The sequence below is a fragment of the Orcinus orca genome, chromosome 11, assembly GCF_937001465.1.
Source record: "Orcinus orca chromosome 11, mOrcOrc1.1, whole genome shotgun sequence".
Taxonomy (NCBI): Eukaryota; Metazoa; Chordata; class Mammalia; order Artiodactyla; family Delphinidae; genus Orcinus; species Orcinus orca.
Window position 1 is genome coordinate 65,709,191 of NC_064569.1, and position 18,807 is coordinate 65,727,997.

General features: G+C 36.7%; 1 protein-coding gene across 24 annotated transcripts in view; it reads right to left on the bottom strand.

Moving 5' to 3' along the window:
- PPFIA2 (PTPRF interacting protein alpha 2) overlaps positions 1-18,807 on the bottom strand; it is a 475,585-nt gene that overhangs the window by 125,378 nt on the left and 331,400 nt on the right. The window lies entirely within an intron of this gene.

Here is an 18,807-nt window from a genome sequence, read left to right on the forward strand (position 1 = left end):
AATATATGTTTTCATAATTTCAGAGTGGAAAGGTCATCTTAAACCTGTGGTGTATACCTTAGAAAAAGAATATACAACTTTGTTCCAAATCATTATTATCTTGGTCTACCTTTAAAATAAATTGTGGCACTTTAACATAAAGGGCAAATGAGAGAATTAAAGGAAAAATCAATGCTTATTTTAAATAGCTTTATCGAGATCTAATTTACATACCATAAAGTTCAACCATTTCAAGTGTAAATGTCAATGGTGTTTAGAATACTTAAAGAGTTGTGCAACTATCGATGTAATCTAATTTGAGAATATTCTCATTACCCCTAACAGAAACCTCATACCCATTAGCAGTCCCCTAAGAGCAGACCCCCACCCCCAGCCCGAGGCAGCCACTAATCTACTTTCTTTCAATACAGATTTGCATATTATGTACCTTTCACATAAATGGAATCACAGAATAGTCTTTTGTGATTGGCTTTATTCACTGAACATAATGTTTCTGAGAGTCATTCATGTTGTGGCATATTATCAGTATTTCATATATTTTATTGCTGAATAGTGTTTTACCATGTGAATATTCTACATGTAATTTATATATTCATCAGTTAATAGACATTTCAATGGTTTCCACCTTTTGACTACTGTGAATAATGTACCTGTGAACACTTGTGTACAAGCTTTTGTGTGGACATACGTTTACAGTTCTTGTGGAACTCCTAGGAGATTCCTAGGAGAAGAATTCTTCTCCTAGGAGAAGAATTGCTGGATCATATGATAATTCTATGTTTAACATTTTGAAGAAATATTTCCCAAAGTGGTTGCCCCATTTTACATTCCCACCAGCAATCACGAGAGTTCCAATTCCCCACATCCTCACCAAAACTTGTCTTTTTATTATAGTCATTCTGGTGGGTATGAAGTGGAATCTCCTTGTGGTTTTGATTTGCAATCCCTAATGACTAATTATGTTGAGCATCTTTTCTTATGCCTACTGACGTTTTGTGTATTTACTTTGGGGAAATGTCCATTCAAAGTATATGCCCATTTACTAATTGGGTTATTTGTCTTTTATTATTGAGTTATAAGAATTGCTTATATATACTTTGGATACAAGTCCTTTGTCAGATATATGACTTATAAATAGTTCTTTCCAGTATTTCGATTATCTTTTTTACTTTCCTGATGGCACAGTTTGAAAGTGTTTTCAATTTTAATGAAGTCCAATTTATCATTTTTCTCCTTTATGTGCTTTTGGTGTTATACCAAGAAGTTATTTCTTAACATAAGTTTATAAAGACTTCAATTTTTTTTCTTTTAAAGTGTAGAAGTATACACTTAAATTACTAGTTTTCAAAGGCAATAAAGGCTTAGATGATAAAATGTTTTAAATATATATTTTGATTCAATCAATAATTATTTATTGAGCACCTACTATGTGCCAAATGGAAGAAATTAGGTTTTAGGACTTTTAAAAAACATGATGATACATTCCTGCCATTAAGGAAATTTTCATCTAGCAGAGAAGTGACACACAAACAAGCAGGTATTAAGTACTGCAATGAAATATTATCATAGAGTTATGTTTTGCTTACATATTTGTGTTATGGGAGCAGAAAGAAGATACCTTTTGTGACACTCTTTGAGTTGGGTTTTTAAAGGTAAGCAATTATATTTCAAGTAAAATAAGGGAGGGGGTAGTTATTCCAGGAAGGGGAAACAACATGAGCAAAGGCAGGGAGGCATTCTCTGCAGGGGGATTATGAGTAGCCCTGTGTGCAGAGCAAAAGATGTGCTGTGGGGAAATGGGAGGATATGAGACCTGAAAGGGAGGGCCAGCATACATTAAGATGTCCTTAGCTTCTCATATGAAATAGCATGAACTTTGGGTACTAAACAGAATGACAGAGAGTCATCAAAGGTTTTTGAACAGGGAAGTTACCTGTAAACATTTGCTGGCAACCTGCTCATCTCATGGTCCTCGTGGTCTGTGTAAAGCCTTTCTTAGCTGCCTGTAGTGGACAATTTTTGCTTGCCTGCTCAGCATCCATTTTTCCTTCCCACTTCCCCACAGTTAGAGTTGCCAGATGAAATACAGGGTACCCAGTTAAACATTGTTTTCCTTTGGAATGTACTTTATTATTTTCTTTTAATTAAAAAAAAATTGTTTATTGTGGTAAAAGTCACATAATATAAAACATACTACTTTAATCATATTTAACTGTACAGTTCAGTGGCACTAAGTATATTCACATTGTTGTGCTACCCTCACCATCATCCATCTCCCGAATTTTTACCTACCCAGGTAAATTTGAATTTCAGAGAGACAATGAAAAATTATTCAGTATGTCACATGCAGTATTTGGGTCAAGCCTATACTAGGGGAATTGATTATGCAAAGAAAACATTGAGCCAAACCCAGAATGAAAGCATAAATTATGTGTTTACTTGACAAAGGAAACAGAAAAATCAAAAACTGGGAGACACAAGTGGGTATAGGATTTTTAAAGCTACCCGTTGTAGCTAGAATTGAATAGGCTACAGCAAGAAGATGGGAGTGGGTGTAGGTGGAAGGATGATATGAGTTCTTGAGATGATGCGGGTTCTTGAGATCATTGCAGGACTCTGACTTTTACTCTGGGTGAGATGGGGACCCTATGAAGGTGCTGAGCAGAGGAGTGGCATGATCTCACATTTTCAACGCATCCCTCTGCTTTCTTGTAAAAGCCAGACTGTAGGAGTAAAGGATAAAATTAAAGAGATGAATTATAGAGGCTTTTAAGTAATCCAGGTGGATGATAATGCTGGCTTGCACCAGGGTGTTAGCAGTGAAGGTTGGGAGAATTGGTCATATTCTTTCAATGGATTAGACGTGATATGAGACCAAAAGCATAGACTCAAGCAGGACTTTAAGAATTTTGGTCTTCAATTAGAAGAACGGTGTTGCTATTTATAGAAGAGGGGGAATCTTCAGAAGAAACAGATTTGGGATTAGGATGGGGTAAAATAAAGAACTGGGTTTTGGAAACAAAGTTTGAGGTAACTTGTGAGATGTCAAAGTTAAGTCTCTTAGGCTGTTGCATGAGCCTGCAGTCAGGAGTAGTCAGTGCATGGATGTTTTCTATGAAAAATTATAACACTGGATGAGATCACCTGTGGAGTCAGAGGGGAGGATCATCAAAGGTGACTAAGAAGGTATCTTTAAAGATCTCTTCACATATCACTTTATCAGAGAGGTCTTTTATTCCTGCTATGTGATATGTATTTTGTTTGTTGTCTGTCTCACTCACTAAAATATATATTCCTAAATTTTCTCTCTATCCCAGGCTTAACCCGTATATTCTTGTATGTTCAACTACTACTCCATTTTCCTGCTTGAATATCAAATAGGCAGTCCAACCAAACTCAGAATGTTCAAAACCAAATTTCTGTGCCTCTTCCCCAAATCTGTTTCACCTTCAACCTTTACCAGCTCAGTTGGTAAAAACTCCATCCTTCCATATGCTTCCACAGGCTGAAAAACTTTGGTGTCACCAAGTCCTCTCTTTTTCTCCCATCTCCTATTGAGTCTATTAGAAAAACATGTTTGCCTTATCTTTGCAATAGAATAAATATGACTCATTTTCATGCTGTCTACTGCTGTCACCTGTTGGGGAAGCAGTCTTCATGCAAACTGCCAACCCTCTCCAGGATTGCCCAGTCAATGTCCTGCATCTGGAATATTCCCCTACATGGAAGCTAGGTGTCAAGCTATAACTTGGCCCCAGATTCTTCTTCCTTATTAGGAGAAACCATTTCCCTGTTCTAGGTACGCAGTGAACTTCCTTGTATTGCATGTGCTATATGTCACCTGGCCAGCCCCACCAGTGTATCTGCCCCTCATGGGAAGAGAACGGGTCTTCTCCTGCAGCATGAGAGGTGTGCGTGCAGTCCATTGTCCTGCCTCTGCTACCAGGAAGGACCAATTCCCTAGCCACGGGAGATTTGTGCAGGCCACAGATGCTGATCTTGCTGCCTCTCTTCACCTTTCTGTGAGTAGTGTTGTTCCAGTTGGAAAGATCAAAGGTTGGGAGACACAAGTGGGTTTAGAATTTTCAAGGGGACCCAGTGTGGCTAGGATGGAATGAACTACAGCAAGAGGATGGGAATGGATATAGATGGGCAGATGATGTGGGTACTTGAGATCACCGTAGAACTTTGACTTTTACTCTGGGTGAGATGGGAACCGGAGGAAGATTCTATGAGCAGAGCAGGGGCAATCTATTAGGAAAACATGTTTGCTTTATCTTTGCAGTACATGTGAATCTTCCCCATGTATGCTACATCCTGTATGTCAAGGAGCTCCTTGTTGTCAGTCCTCTTTGCTGACTCTGAAACCCCAGAAGATGCAATAGGCTGAGATATGTGGGCTCTGAATTCTGGTGGCTGGTACTGTTATAATCTTTGCCATCCTCCATGCAAATCCTCACCTGGGATTGGTAGCTGGTTTTTCCTGCTCAACACCAGCGCTTGTCTGCATCATCTACTCTCACTAGAATCACTGTAATAACCTCCTAACTGGTCTCTTTGCTTCTAACTTTGTTCTTTTATGTTCATTCTTAAAACAACCAGAGTGATCCATGGTGATCTTGTTACATGATAGATAAAGTTATTCCTCTGCTCAAAACACTACAATGGTTTTTCATTCTACTCAGCACAAGAGCAAAAACTTACAGTGAGCAATAACCACTGCCCCATCCCCCTTCCCCTTCCCTACTCCCCTCCCCTTCCCCCATGCCTTTACCTCTCTGAACTCTCTCCTACTGTTCTCCCATTTGCTCTCTTGCTTCAGCCACACTGGCAAACTCATTGTTCCTCTAATAAAGTCAATCACGGTCCCAAGTTACAGTCTTTGCTTAGTTCTTCCTTCTGCTTGGAATGCTCTTCCCCTAGTAACCCACATGACTAAAAACCTCAACAATTTCAAGGATGCCAATCTTGACCACCTTATTTAAAAGTGCAAACTGTCTCCACCCTATGTCTCCCTAGGACTCTTGATCCTTTTGTGTTTCTCTAATTTTTTTTTCTTCAATAGCATTTATCATCTTCTAACATGACAAATGATTTACTTATTTATATTTATTGTTTATTTTCTGCTAACCTCCTCCAACTTGCTGGATTATAAGGTTCAGGAGGTAAAGAGCCTTTATATGTTTACTCTTTGGTGTATCACAAGTGTCTAGAAAGATGCCTGGCACATGATGCAATAGACTTTTGTTGACTAAATAAATGTTTTGATTCCTTCTATGTCTCTAGTGACCAAAACAGCATCTTCCACAAAAATATATTTGTTGGATGAATGAATGAATGTTTCCATTAATGAATATGATGAGTTTTAGGAAAAACAGTAAGGATTCAAAAAGAAAAGAAATATAGAGACAATATACTTAGCTTTCATTGTATAAAGTTTATGACAGGGAATTTAGTCTTCTTTTATCCTGTTTTAAAAGCACTATGTAGATGAATTATCTATAAGAGTGGAAAAATTTGAAGTAAAATTAGGAAAGCATTGTTATAAATTCACCTTAAAATAAATAATATGGTCAAAATAGACAGCCTATGTGTAAGACCAAGTGGAATAAATGAAGCCCCAGAGGCCTCATCATGTCACAGTCACAGTGACTTCTCATGAGATGAAGCCAGGAATTTACACATGTTCTTCCATATTATACCAGGTAAAACATGGAAATAGGTCTCTCTTTGAATTTGATAATCACCGGCAAAATGACCTAACCATTAATATTTTTTTCACTCTACTTCTAGATTTAGTATATATTAAAGAATACTCTAACATGTTTACAAAACAGTGGTACAGTTAAATTACTAATGTGACCATTTTAATTCTGCATTTTATGCTCCTTTAATGGTTATTACTTATTTTGGGCATATATTTGTGGCCATACATTGCTCTCCTGCCAAAGAATAGCAGTTTGTTAAACATAATAATAAATAATTTTTCACAGTGCTTTTAAGTGATGAGAGTGCCTCTTTAGTGTACAGAATAGAAGGCATTTAAATTGCTATATTAACATAACAATAATTGATTTCTCCCTTGGATAGATATTTCTTGACAAGCTATTCCAGAGGATTTAGGAACTATGTTAATTATAAATTTTTAGAGTTCGATGGTGCTGCCCATGTGGAATGAATATTTGGTTGACCTTTTTCATTTTCCTCAGGAGCTATTACACTTGGCAGTAGACAGTTTTTCCCCAGACTTACTGAGATATAGCTGACATATAACATTGTGCAAGTTTAAGGTATATAAAGTGATGATTTGATGTATATATACATTGTGAAATGATGACCACAGTAAGGTTAGTTAACACAGCCATCACCTCACATGGTTACCATTTTTATTTTGTAGTGAGAACATTTGAGATCTACTCTCTTAGCAACTTTCAAATACACAATACAGTATTGTTAACTACAGTCACTATGGCAGCTGATAATTTAAACTTTATTCTGAACATATTTCTGAACTTGACTTGTACATTTTTGACACCTCCCTGCCCATGTTTTTCATGACTAAAACATAAGTCTTGGATTCTCTCCTAATGAATTTCAAAAAGCTCTTTTTTCTTTTATGCATTTTACTTCTCATGGTTTATTAATCTTTCTAGAGAAAATAGAAAAAGATGCTAAAGAGTGGAAATTAGGAATTTATCCTACTATTAATTCAGATATTAGAGGCACAGATATACTTAAAATTCATCAGCATTTAAGGGATAAACAATAAGCAGTTCCATTTCATTTTTGAAAATAGTTCTATAAAATTTTATGGTTAGAGATGAATTATTGATTATCTGCTCAAAGAAGTTACACTAAGATTTTCAATCATTAATGTAAATATCCAGCACCAATAATTCTTTAGCGGATATGAAGAAATCCTTAAAACAGGAAAGTAATAAAATATATTTCACTCTGTGAGGAAAAGAGAAATGTAATACAAAAGAAATGTAGAACAAAGAATAAAGAAAAAAACCCCAAATCCATAAAAAGGAAGTGTTCATAGGCATAAAAATAATAAGTAACAAAAATTAGAGCTGATAGTTCATTGTAAATTCCATGAGAGTCATCAATGTATTAGGATGAAAGAAATATACATAACAGAATGAAAGACGGAACCAGTCAGGGATTCCATAGGCTGATAATGAAGTCTGTATGTGGACTATATGAGTATATCTGAGACCAGGCCTTGACCAAAGAAGGGACTTGGAAGACTTCAGTCAATCTGATACCCTAGCAAATATTTCCTTTTATTCCAAGAGATCGTTGTACTCCCCAATTTACTTCAAATTCTCAAATTTGGATTTGCCTCCAAATCCCCATATAAGACTGTATCTTTCATTAGAATAATGACAAGTTATAATAATAGCTAACATTTATTGAGTACTTACCCAAGAACTTATAGCTAAAAATTTTTCTGGCTCTAAGCTTTCATTTGTAACAATTACTCCATTTCCCTAACATTATTAAGTTCTAAGTGTCAGGTACTGTTCCACATGAATTATGTGCATAAACTCTTTAATCCCTGTAACAACCTATTGGATACAGAAATGGAAACTGAAGCACAGAATATATTTTGCTTAAGGTCACACTACTAAAAAGTCATAAGATTAAGATTTGAATGAAGGCATTCCAGTTTCATATTCCTAGGAGTCTGTACTTTCTCTCTACCTACCCCTCTCCTTTCTTCCTTCTTTTGTCAATTTTCTCTCTCTTTTCTTGTTCATTCTCTCTTGTTCATTTATCATTTCATTTATCCATTCATTAAACCTACTTATTGTTTCATTTATTCATTCAATCACCAAAACTCTGTTTAGCTTCTACCATATGCCAGACACTACGTTGGGTGCTCAGAATATGAAGACTCCTGCTTAAATGCAGCATAATGTGGGAAAAAAGAATAAACCAAATAAAGCAACCAATTAACCAAATTCATAAGGATCAGATAGCAATTCAGCACTGGGGATTTCTAATGCTTCAAGGCTATGGCTTTTGGGCATCTGCCCACACTGCTTTTGTTAATCTCCATATTGCTTTTAGCTCTCAAAAATCAGACGTGACTTCAGGTTTCAAATCTTGTCCAACAAATAACATTTTGTCTTTGATTTGAAATTCTACAGCACAGAATTCACAGCTGTTACTTCTAATTCCACAATGATTCCTTAAATCTGTTTCATTATATGTAAATCATTTATTTACAATCCCTGCAAACCTAGAGCCTATGACAAAGCAGAACTAATATTTGTATTCCACATCAGTTATTCTCAACCATTAGAATCCTTGGAAGAACTGAATAAAAATATAGAATGGAAACCACTCTAGACCATATCCAAGGGTGGGGTGCAGACATATAATTGTTTTTAAATCTCCCTAAGTAACTGCAATGTTTAGTTGAGGTTAAGAACCACAGATCTATATTATCCAGGTACTTTACTAATAACTGTATGTAATTTATTCATCAAACCTAAAAAACTGGCATAAAGAGGAAAAGCTTCAAAGTAATACAATAATAAAATTGTTGGTGAAATATATGTAATAAAAGATGTGATAATAGACCCAAGAATAGTAGACCCTAGAATCAACTAATTATTTTTTAATGTAATATTTCAAATGGAACGACTTGACTTTATCTCTTAATTCCGAATGATTAGAAGAAACAAACCTCTATAATAGAATTGACTAAATATTGCCCTGCTTGGAAGGTTTCTAGACCAGATGATTTCTTTTTTTTTTAATAAATATATTTATTTTTATTTATTAATTTTTGGCTGCATTGGGTCTTCATTGAGGTGCGCAGGCTTCTCATTGCAGTGGCTTCTCTTTTTGCGGAGCATGGGCCCTAGCCACGCAGGCTTCAGCAGTTGTGGCTCGCAGCCTCTAGAGTGCAGGCTCAGTAGTTGTGGCACACGGGCTTAGTTGCTCTGCGGCATGTGGGATTTTCCTGGACCAGGGCTCGAACCTGTGTCCCCTACATTGGCAGGCAGATTCTTAACCACTGAGCCACCAGGGAAGCCCCCCAAATGATTTCTTATAGTTACTTCTCCATTAATAATTTTACTGTTCAACACTGAGATCTGCAAACTCATTATGATAAAGTAAATTCCTGATAATTTTATTCAATTAAAATATCCAGCAATAGACCTTTGCTTGTCGGTTCTTTGTTTAATGTGATCAATAATGTTTTGTTAATAAGTATAAAACAGATTTATTGTTTTTACAGAAATTCTAGATCACTTTTTAATTTCCACTGAATTTAAGGATCTTTTCATCTGAGGAATCTCTTGTCATTCTGAAGTTCTTATAATGCTTAAACTAGAATACACATCATTCACTAGCTGATGTATGTGGCTTAATAGAAATATAATTCATTTTTATAGTGTTTTAAATCTAAATAAAAGATGAGAAATTTCTAATGTTACCATGATCAATGTTAATAACACTCATAAATATAAAAAGTAGCTATTTCTCATATTACAACATGAAATAAAAATATTGAATTATTAATGTGGAAAAACACTCATCTGTAAAATTCTTAATCTATATAATTAGAAGATACGAGGAGATGAATTATACATAAGGAGTTTTTTTGTTTGTTATTGTTTTTTATTTTTGCTTTCAATTGAAAGTCTTCAAATGCTTCTTTGTTCAGCTATAGAATAAAGAAGTAACACTGAAGAGGATCTTTCTAGCTGTAAGAATTACTAAGGAGTCCTTTTAGATATGTAAATATAAGAAAAGTATACACCCTGCCCCAGAGGAAGAATATTTAGTGGAGCCTTGATAAATGATTTCTTCCACAGTGTCTTGCTGGGGTGGGGGTGGGGGTTTGCATAATTAGCATGAAACCTCTGGAGGGAGAGGAAAAGACTTTTTTTTTTTTTAACATCTTTATTGGAGTATAATTGCTTTACAATGGTGTGTTAGTTTCTGCTTTATAACAAAGTGAATCAGTTATACATACACATATATCCCCATATCCCCTCCCTCTTGCTTCTCCCTCCCACCCTCCCTATCCCACCCCTCTAGGTGGTCACAAAGCACCAAGCTGATCTCCCTGTGCTATGCGGCTGCTTCCCACTAGCTAACTTTTTTACGTTTGGTAGTGTATATATGTCCATGCCACTCTCTCACTTAGTCACAGCTTACCCTTCCCCCTCTCCGTGTCCTCAAGTCCATGCTCTAGTAGGTCTGCGTCTTTATTCCCGTCTTGCCCCTCGGTTCTTCATGACCATTTTTCTTTCTTTTTTTTCTTTAGATTCCATATATATGTGTTAGCATACGGTATTTGTTTTTCTCCTTCTGACTTACTTCACTTTGTATGACAGACTCTAGGTCCATCCACCTCACTACAAATAACTCAATTTCATTTCTTTTTAATAGCTTAGTAATACTCCATTGTATATATGTGCCACATCTTCTTTATCCATTCATCTGTTGATGGACACTTAGGTTGCTTCCACATCCTGGCTACTGTAAATAGAGCTGCAGTGAACATTGTGGTACATGACTCTTTTTGAATTACGGTTTTCTCAGGGTATATGCCCAGTGGTGGGATTGCTGGGTTGTATGGTAGTTCTATTTTTAGTTTTTTAAGGAACCTCCATACTGTTCTCCATAGTGGCTGTATCAATTTACATTCCCACCAACAGTGCAAGAGTGATCCTTTTTCTCCACACCCTCTCCAGCATTTATTGTTTCTAGATTTTTTGATGACGGCCATTCTGACTGGTGTGAGATGATATATCATTGTAGTTTTGATTTGCATTTCTCTAATGATTAATGATGTTGAGAGACTCAATTGCTCTCCATTTAATTATGAAGTTCAGTGTTATTTCAAATTCTCTCACAGACTAAGACAATTGACTACATCAGAAAGGGCTCCAAGAGTTCACAAGGAGAACTTACCACGAGGGAAGTAAGAGTCTGGACTGAGACCTGAGTTCACTATCCAATGTCAGCAGGTTCCAGCTTGGTGTGTGGCTAAGACTGGAAAAACCTTCCTGGCTCAGTCATCTTGATGCATTTGGGAACTTAAGTGTGAAACTAAGCCTCAGTCTGGTATAACTTGGAGAAAGGAAAAACCTCTGAAGAACCACTCAGTTAGGGAATGACACTACTGTTAGTGGAACCTGAAAACCAGGCCAGTGATTGGTATGGAATGGTTTCATTTAGCTCGTATGTCAGTGGGTTATTGCAATAGTACGTGGGTGGCATTTGATTTTGAGGGGCCACCGAATTTGAAGTGATACTTTGAAGACTATAAAGTCAAGCATACCATTCTGACCCATGCTATTCCACACTATACTGAACCAATATGTAAGAAATAAAATCTAACAATCTGCAATACTTCTATGTGAAAAATTAAACAATTTTATAGAAGAACATAAAACAATACATAAATAAATGGAGACTCAAACCATATTACAGATGGCAAGACAATATATCATACAAGTGACTATTCTCCCCAAATTAATTAATTTATTTAAGCAATTTCAGTGAAAATATCAATAGGGTTTTAAAATGGGAATTCAAAAGCTGATATTATAATTAAACTCTATGGAGTTTATTCTTAGCTGGGGTGACAGACTATAAATTATAGACATTATAAATAAATGAATCATACTTTATATTAGAATATCAGAATATATTGATGACATTTGAACAAAGGTTTGATGGAAGTGAGGATAGCCATGCAGATATCTGGAAGAAGGGCATTCTAGACAGAAGGAAGAGCAAGTCGGAAGTCAACAGGAGGCCAGTGTGGCTGGGGTGATGGTGGAGATGAAGTCATAGAATGAGGAAAGTCAAATCATGCAGAGCCTTGTGTAAATGGGAAACACTCGCAGAGTTTTGAGCATATGATTGACACGTTCAGATTTATGTTTTAAAGCATCACTCTGATTCATGTCATGTTAAAAATAGACAATAAGGGCCCACAAGAGAAGCAGAGAGACTTGGAAGGAGGTGATTACAATAATCCAGGTGAGAGATGATAGTGGTTTAGAGTAGAGTGCTTAGTGGAAGTGGTGAGAAGTGGCAGAGTCTGGATATATTTTGAAAGTAGAGCAAATAGAATTTCTTTACAGTTTGATGTGGGGTGTGAGACACAGGGAGGACTTGAAGATAACTCCAAATTCTTTAGATTGAACAACTGGAAAGGTGAGATTTCCATCATTTGAGATAGAGAAGATGCAGGGAGTTTTGGAGGGGAATATCAAAAGGTAAGGTTTTTGACATTTTAAGGTTCAGTGACTTTTAGATACACATGTGGAGATGACAGATGTTCAATAGGCAGTTGGATATATATACTTGGTTGTAGGGTCTGTAGAGGTAAAGATTTGTAAGTCATTAGCATATGGACAGCATTTAAGGCTATGAGGCTGATTGAAATCACTGAGAGAAAAGATGGAGAACCGAGCCCGGGTCACCTCAACATTAAGAATTCAAGAAGAAAACAGGCAATATAGCCAATATTTTATAGTAACTCTAAATGGAGTATAATCTATAAAAATACTGAACTACTATGTTGTACACCTAAAACTAATACAATATTGTAAATCAACTATACTTTAATAAACAAACAAACAAACAAATAAATATTAGAGCAAGGTTTGACCATGAGAATGTAAACTTTCTGGAATTTGAAAAAATCTTGGCAAGTATATAGGAGCTTCCATTGGATGGGGATAGGAGTTTAAAGCAAATTTAATGTAACTCTCAGGATAAAATAAACTCATTGGACATAAAGTACATATCTAGATGCTTAAAAAAAGAAGTCAGGAAGAAGAATATGGTCCAAGAAAAGACTGAGTCACTGGTGAGGGAAGAGAAAAACAGAGTGAAGTTTCCTATACTGCAAGTGAAAAATAAAGGAGAATCTAATAATAAAAAAAAAAAGAAGGTGAACAACTATGACATCAACTCAAGAAGGGCTGAGAATTGGCCACTGTATTTAGCAATATAAAATTAGTGATGATGGTAACAGGAGAGGTTTCTGTGTAGTGGTGGAGCAAAGACCTTCCTGGAATAGGTTTACAAAGAAAGCACAGAAAGCAACTGGGGACAGTGAGTAGATGACCCTTTCGAAGAGCTTTGCTGCACAGGGGAGTAGAAAATAGAGCAATAACTGATGGTATAAGTAGGACCAAAAGAGAATTTCTTTTAAGTTGGAAGAACTTTGTATGCTATAGGAATGGGATGGATGAAGAAAAAAACTGATGGCAAAGGAGAGCACAGTAAGAATTGCTGGAGCAGTACACTTGACTACATGATTGTGGAGACATCACATGGTTTAACTCACGGGTGTCACAAAGTTTTCTTTAAGGTTTTTTTTTTTTTTGATTTTTTTGAAGACTCATGCTCAGCCTAATAAGCTCTTTCATGCTTTTAGACATCTGGACAGATTTAAGACTTTGCTTAAAGTAAATACTCTTATATTTTGAAATCCATGAAACCAGGTAGTTTATATGCCACCTTTTTCACCCATGTTCACTTTTAATATTTGTATACTTGTTACACTATTTATCTCGGCTCATCCTGCTCACAAGCTGTGTGACTTTGAGCCAGTAATCTTTGCTCTACAAACATCACAGGGTTATTACAGGAATCCAATGAAACAACTATGTAAAAGTACTTTTGGCAAATGTAAAGGGCTTTGTACAAGTTATTTATCTTGTTCTCATTGGCATGTAGCCCTTTTGTTAATGAGGTTTACAGACAGCTTTGAAGAACAGTCTGCCTGTCTTTGAAAGGCCAGAGCCAGCATTAAGGAATATTTTTCAGAGTACTCATTTTGGCATGTGCAATTCTCCTGCAAATAAAGGGAATTTCTGGTCACAAGTTTAGGAAACACCGTGTACTATGTTTCCTCTTGGGCAATTTTAATAAATACTACAGTAAAGATAACAGTTCAAAATTGTATAGCATTATATATATTAATATTCTTGTCCTGAGAAATCTCTTTTTTTGTGGGAGTGGGTTCTGTAAAACATCCATTAAATTTCTGGGGAACTCGTGCTTCATGAGAAATGTTAAGATGGATAAACTCTACCAAAGTGAAAAATAAAATTAGGCCAATTGCAGAACATCTGAATAATAGACTTAAAAATTCTCCTGGATTGGCTTAAAGACCAGACAAAGCAATGAAGAGGGAAGGAAAGTATTTGTTCTTCTCTATATCCATATAAGAAAGCAGAGTCCCTGTCACAGACTAGACACTCAAATTATGCCAATAGGACAGAGATAAATGAACAAACTTTCTGTCAAACTCTTGTGAATCACTCAGCCTTTTAAAGTCTGAAACTAACCTACTTCAGCAAAAAAATTGTTTTTTCTGCTTCTCTCGAATCTGGGCTAATAATATAAATGATACTAAATTTGTTACTAAAGATGGAGGAGTCAGGGCTTCCCTGGTGGTGCAGTGTTAAGAATCTGCCTGTCAATGCAGGGGACACAGGTTTGAGCCCTGGTTCGGGAAGATCCCACATGCCACGGAGCAACTAAGTCCGTGCGCTACAACTACTGAGCCTGCGCTCTAGAGCCCGCGAGCCACAACTACTGAGCCCATGTGCCACAACTACTGAAGCCCGGGTAGCTAGAGTCCATGCTCCACAACAAGAGAAGCCACCACGATGAGAAGCCCGTGCGCCCCCGCTTGCTGAAACTAGAGAAAGCCCGCGCGCAGCAACAAAACACCCAACGCAGCCAAAAATAAATTAAAAAAAAAAAAAGATAGAGGAGTCAATTCCACTTTCACTTCCCATCTATTAAAAGAATAGTGAAAGCATAAAAATCCAGTCACTGTATTCAGAGAGAGATTTGTTTTGAACTTAGTAAATTCCCATACAACATTAGATTTTTACTTCTTATTTTTGCCATTGTATATAAAAGATGACTTTTGGTCATAATCTTCCTATCCTATAAAATTGATACTCAACTCCTATAAAATTGATACAGTCTAACTTCCTGTGCATATGGATGAACCATGAAACAGCCTAACCTTGCCTCTTCTGGGCCCTTTTCTAGCCAATCGTAGTCCTCTAGGCCACTCCTGCCTCGTATATCGAGGGCTATACTTGGACCTTCTTTTTGCTAGGAGGTGTGCCAATCCCAAAATGGCAAATTCATAAACCCCATAGTTCTGTTTGGTTTCATTGCTTGAAAATTCAATTGATGAATTAAAAGAGAAGTATACACTTTATTATCATGTCATTATGAGAAATTAGATCACTGTATAGGAGATCAACACACAGAAGAAAATATTCTGTTAGGGTTATTCAGATGTAAAAAAATTCAAATGATAATTATCTTTGATACAGAGAAGAAATTGGGGCTTAATCAATAATGCATAAAATAAGCCACAATTAACAAAGAACTGAGTTTTTGGATGAACAGTTACTGGCAGTAGTTGACATGGAGTGAAGAAGGCATATAAAAATGGGTAAAATACAGTTAATAACTGGACACATCCCTATGGATGAGGGCTTTCAGCCGGAACATAGCAGAGATCTTTGAAAGAATAGCATTTGTGATAAATGGTATCTTACAGTATTTTTAAATAGATATGTGGTATGTTCATAAGCCAAACATTTAAATATACAGCTAACAGGTCTGTATGAGGCTGTGTAGAATCTGTATATTATGGTATTTCATAATATGGCACAATAGCATGAGGAAATAAAGGTTTTTTGTCATTACTGAGGTGCATATTGCTCACATAGTTATATTAACTTTTTCTAAGTGCCCATTTTTGTCCTTGGTGGTTCAGTCTAAAATAGCCTTGTATCACTAAAAATCCACAAAACCCTTAATTTTGGTAAAGGCACATCCCATGTTTCATCTTTTATAAAACTTCAGCTCAGTGTCCTTCATGCACAGAATGCAACCATTACACAATTACTAGATTTTCTGATCTCAGAATTATTCTTGCCACCGATTCTTCATTTTGTTTTACATGTTTTTGGCCAAGTTCTTCTGCCTATCTGGCATGAATTAAAGAACTGAAAAAATGCAAACAAAAATATATTTCTGATTTTATAGTTATTCAGCCTGCACATTTACATATTACCCAATTATTATGTTGCATTTTATTAATTTAAAGAACAGTCACAAATTAATGTCAAATTCTAAGAGGAGAGAATAACGAGAGCAACACTTTTGAAAAGGGAAGCATCAGCTCGGTTCATTCAGAGTAGCTAAGTTCAAAGTGGGGTGACAAGCAGAGAAGCTTGAGAGGTGAGAAGAGGCCAGCCAGTTTGGAAAGGACGTCCCATGACGTGCCAAGGATGTGCTGTTGTGTGATCACTGGAAAGATCAGCCACCCTTAGCTCTGGGAAGAACTATGGTAATTCCTCAGTCACTAATGAACAAAAAATATCAAAATGTATTGCATATAGTAAAGTGTAACTATTCTTTTGTGAAACTTCAGTTTCAGTTTTACACCCTCATGCCACAGATGTATACATACATGTGCACACATATGTGCGTGTGTGCGTGCGTAGTAAAATGTTGCAACTAAATCATATTTCTTACAGTGGGTAGCAGACAGGTGGGTCCTTAGTGTTTGTGGAGCCCAAGGCAAACGAGCAAAGAGAGGCATACATGCCATAACTCCAAATATGTAACAATTATAAATCAAGCTAACAAACTGTCAAATAAAAATATGTCCTACTCTCTTCCTTGAAATAATACCTTCACACTGGCTTTTAGGCCAGAATGAATAATTCTCAGACTCCTTGAAGTTCCACACCAGAACTTAGTTACCCAGATGTGGCCCTGGACTGTAGCCTGCTCTCCTTCTCTTCTCAGCCTCAGCTCCTTTCAGAATACCGGTCTGTTTTACCTGTATATATGTGGATACCTCAGTCAGCACTTTCAAACTCCGTGGGACCCAAAAAACAGGTATCCCTTGGTCTCTTCTTAGGTCCAGGAATGGGTGCACTGGAGGGCGGGCAGGGACAGATGTTGCTCCTAGGAACAAGCTCATAAAGGCCCTGAAGGCTAAGGTCTGTTTGGTCAGAAAGTCTGGGCTGCCAGGAGCTTGGCATGTGGCCACAAAGGGGTGCTGGTGTGGCTCACACCTGTGCAGTTTCCCCTGGTCCCATGGACTCAACATCCTTAGGGAGAGGCACAGAGGGCCAGAGATAGACCTGCTAAATTGTGGACCCCTCTTGCCCAGGTTTAAAAGCCATACTCATGGTAGTTAAAATTTTTAAATGCTACTGCCTTGGAGCATCTGTTCAGAGTAAAAAAATATAATAGAGATTTTTGGGAAAAAAAAGTAAGGAATTAAAAAAAAATCATACTCAAGTAGAATAAAATAATCAACTCTAGACAAATAAATATGTGTAATTATTAAAGACTAAAAGATCAGAAAAAAATAAGGTTGAATTAGAATGAATTTTCAAAAATCAATAATAACACCTAGAGAAAGTATCCTGGCATGAAGGAACATGACAGTACAAAGAAGGTGAGAACACCGGGGTTCTCGTCCTGCTCTGGACAAATAAGTCATTTAGTTTTTCTAAGTAGGCATCAATTTCATCGTCTGTAAAATTAAGAAAAGGAAAAAAAGTCTCTAACTGCTTCAGAAGTATTATATGTGAAAAAATGATAAATGGACATAAAATTGTAGTGCAAATGATTTTTTTAAAAGTATCTAATCAAGATGCTTCCATGTTTAAAACACTTCTATGTTTTCCCATTGCTCTGAAAATAAAATTGGACTCCTTAATACAGCCGACAAGAACTTAAATGATCTGGCCCCTGCTCAGTGCCCCTGTGTGGCCTGTCTCCTGCTTCTCCCTCTCCTGACAGCTAGACTACATTACCCTGCCATCCTTTCTTCCCAAGAATGTACCAAGAAGCTCTTTCCCACTGTCGGTGCATTTGCACTTAGCATTTCCTTTGTTTCAAAAACTCTAAGCTTTTCCATTAACTCTCTGTATTCTTTTGGGTTCCGGTTCAAACTCCACCTCCTGAAAAGCTCTTCAGTGCCATGTCTACCTATCCTCCCCACCCACCTCACACCTGCCCCTTGATCACACTCACTCCCTTTTACATGTATGTGCTTATTGTCTGTGCCCTCATCTGCCCTATTCATTAGCGTCCCAACCACCCAGAACAGGACAAATTTCCCAGCACTTCAGTAAGGTCACCGCTAAATATTTATTGAAAAATGAATGACCATGAGAACACAGTATTAATAAATATTATAACCATACTGTTTATTGCTTGTAATCAATGTGTCAAGAATTTTGTCATTCATAGTCAGTGTTTCCATTCTTTACAACGAAGCTACCAGTTAGGCATGACTATTTATCTGTAACTGATACTCAGGAAGGTTACAGAGTAAGGACACCCAGGTAGTTATTGGCAGAGATGGGATTTGAATCCAGGTCTACTGACTTCAAACAAGTCACTGTTCCACACTGTCTCTCTGACACTTCCTGTCACAATTAATGTATCTCTCCTTTAAACTCTAGTATCATTTTTGACACCACTTTATTCATCATGTTTTGCAATATTAATTTGGGCAGATTATTTTTACTGCATATTATTTTCACTCCTGCAAATTTTACAGGGAATGTCTTCTGAATCTCAACCACTGTCTAACATACTACTTACCCACATTACTTAGCAAACATTTGCAGCTGGAAAAAATAACTGGAAGTACAGAATATATGAGCCAGGAGCATTACTATCTCTTTTACAAGAGAAGCATGCTTATTAAAATTTATTTTTCACAAGTTAGCTCCTCTCTGGAAAGCA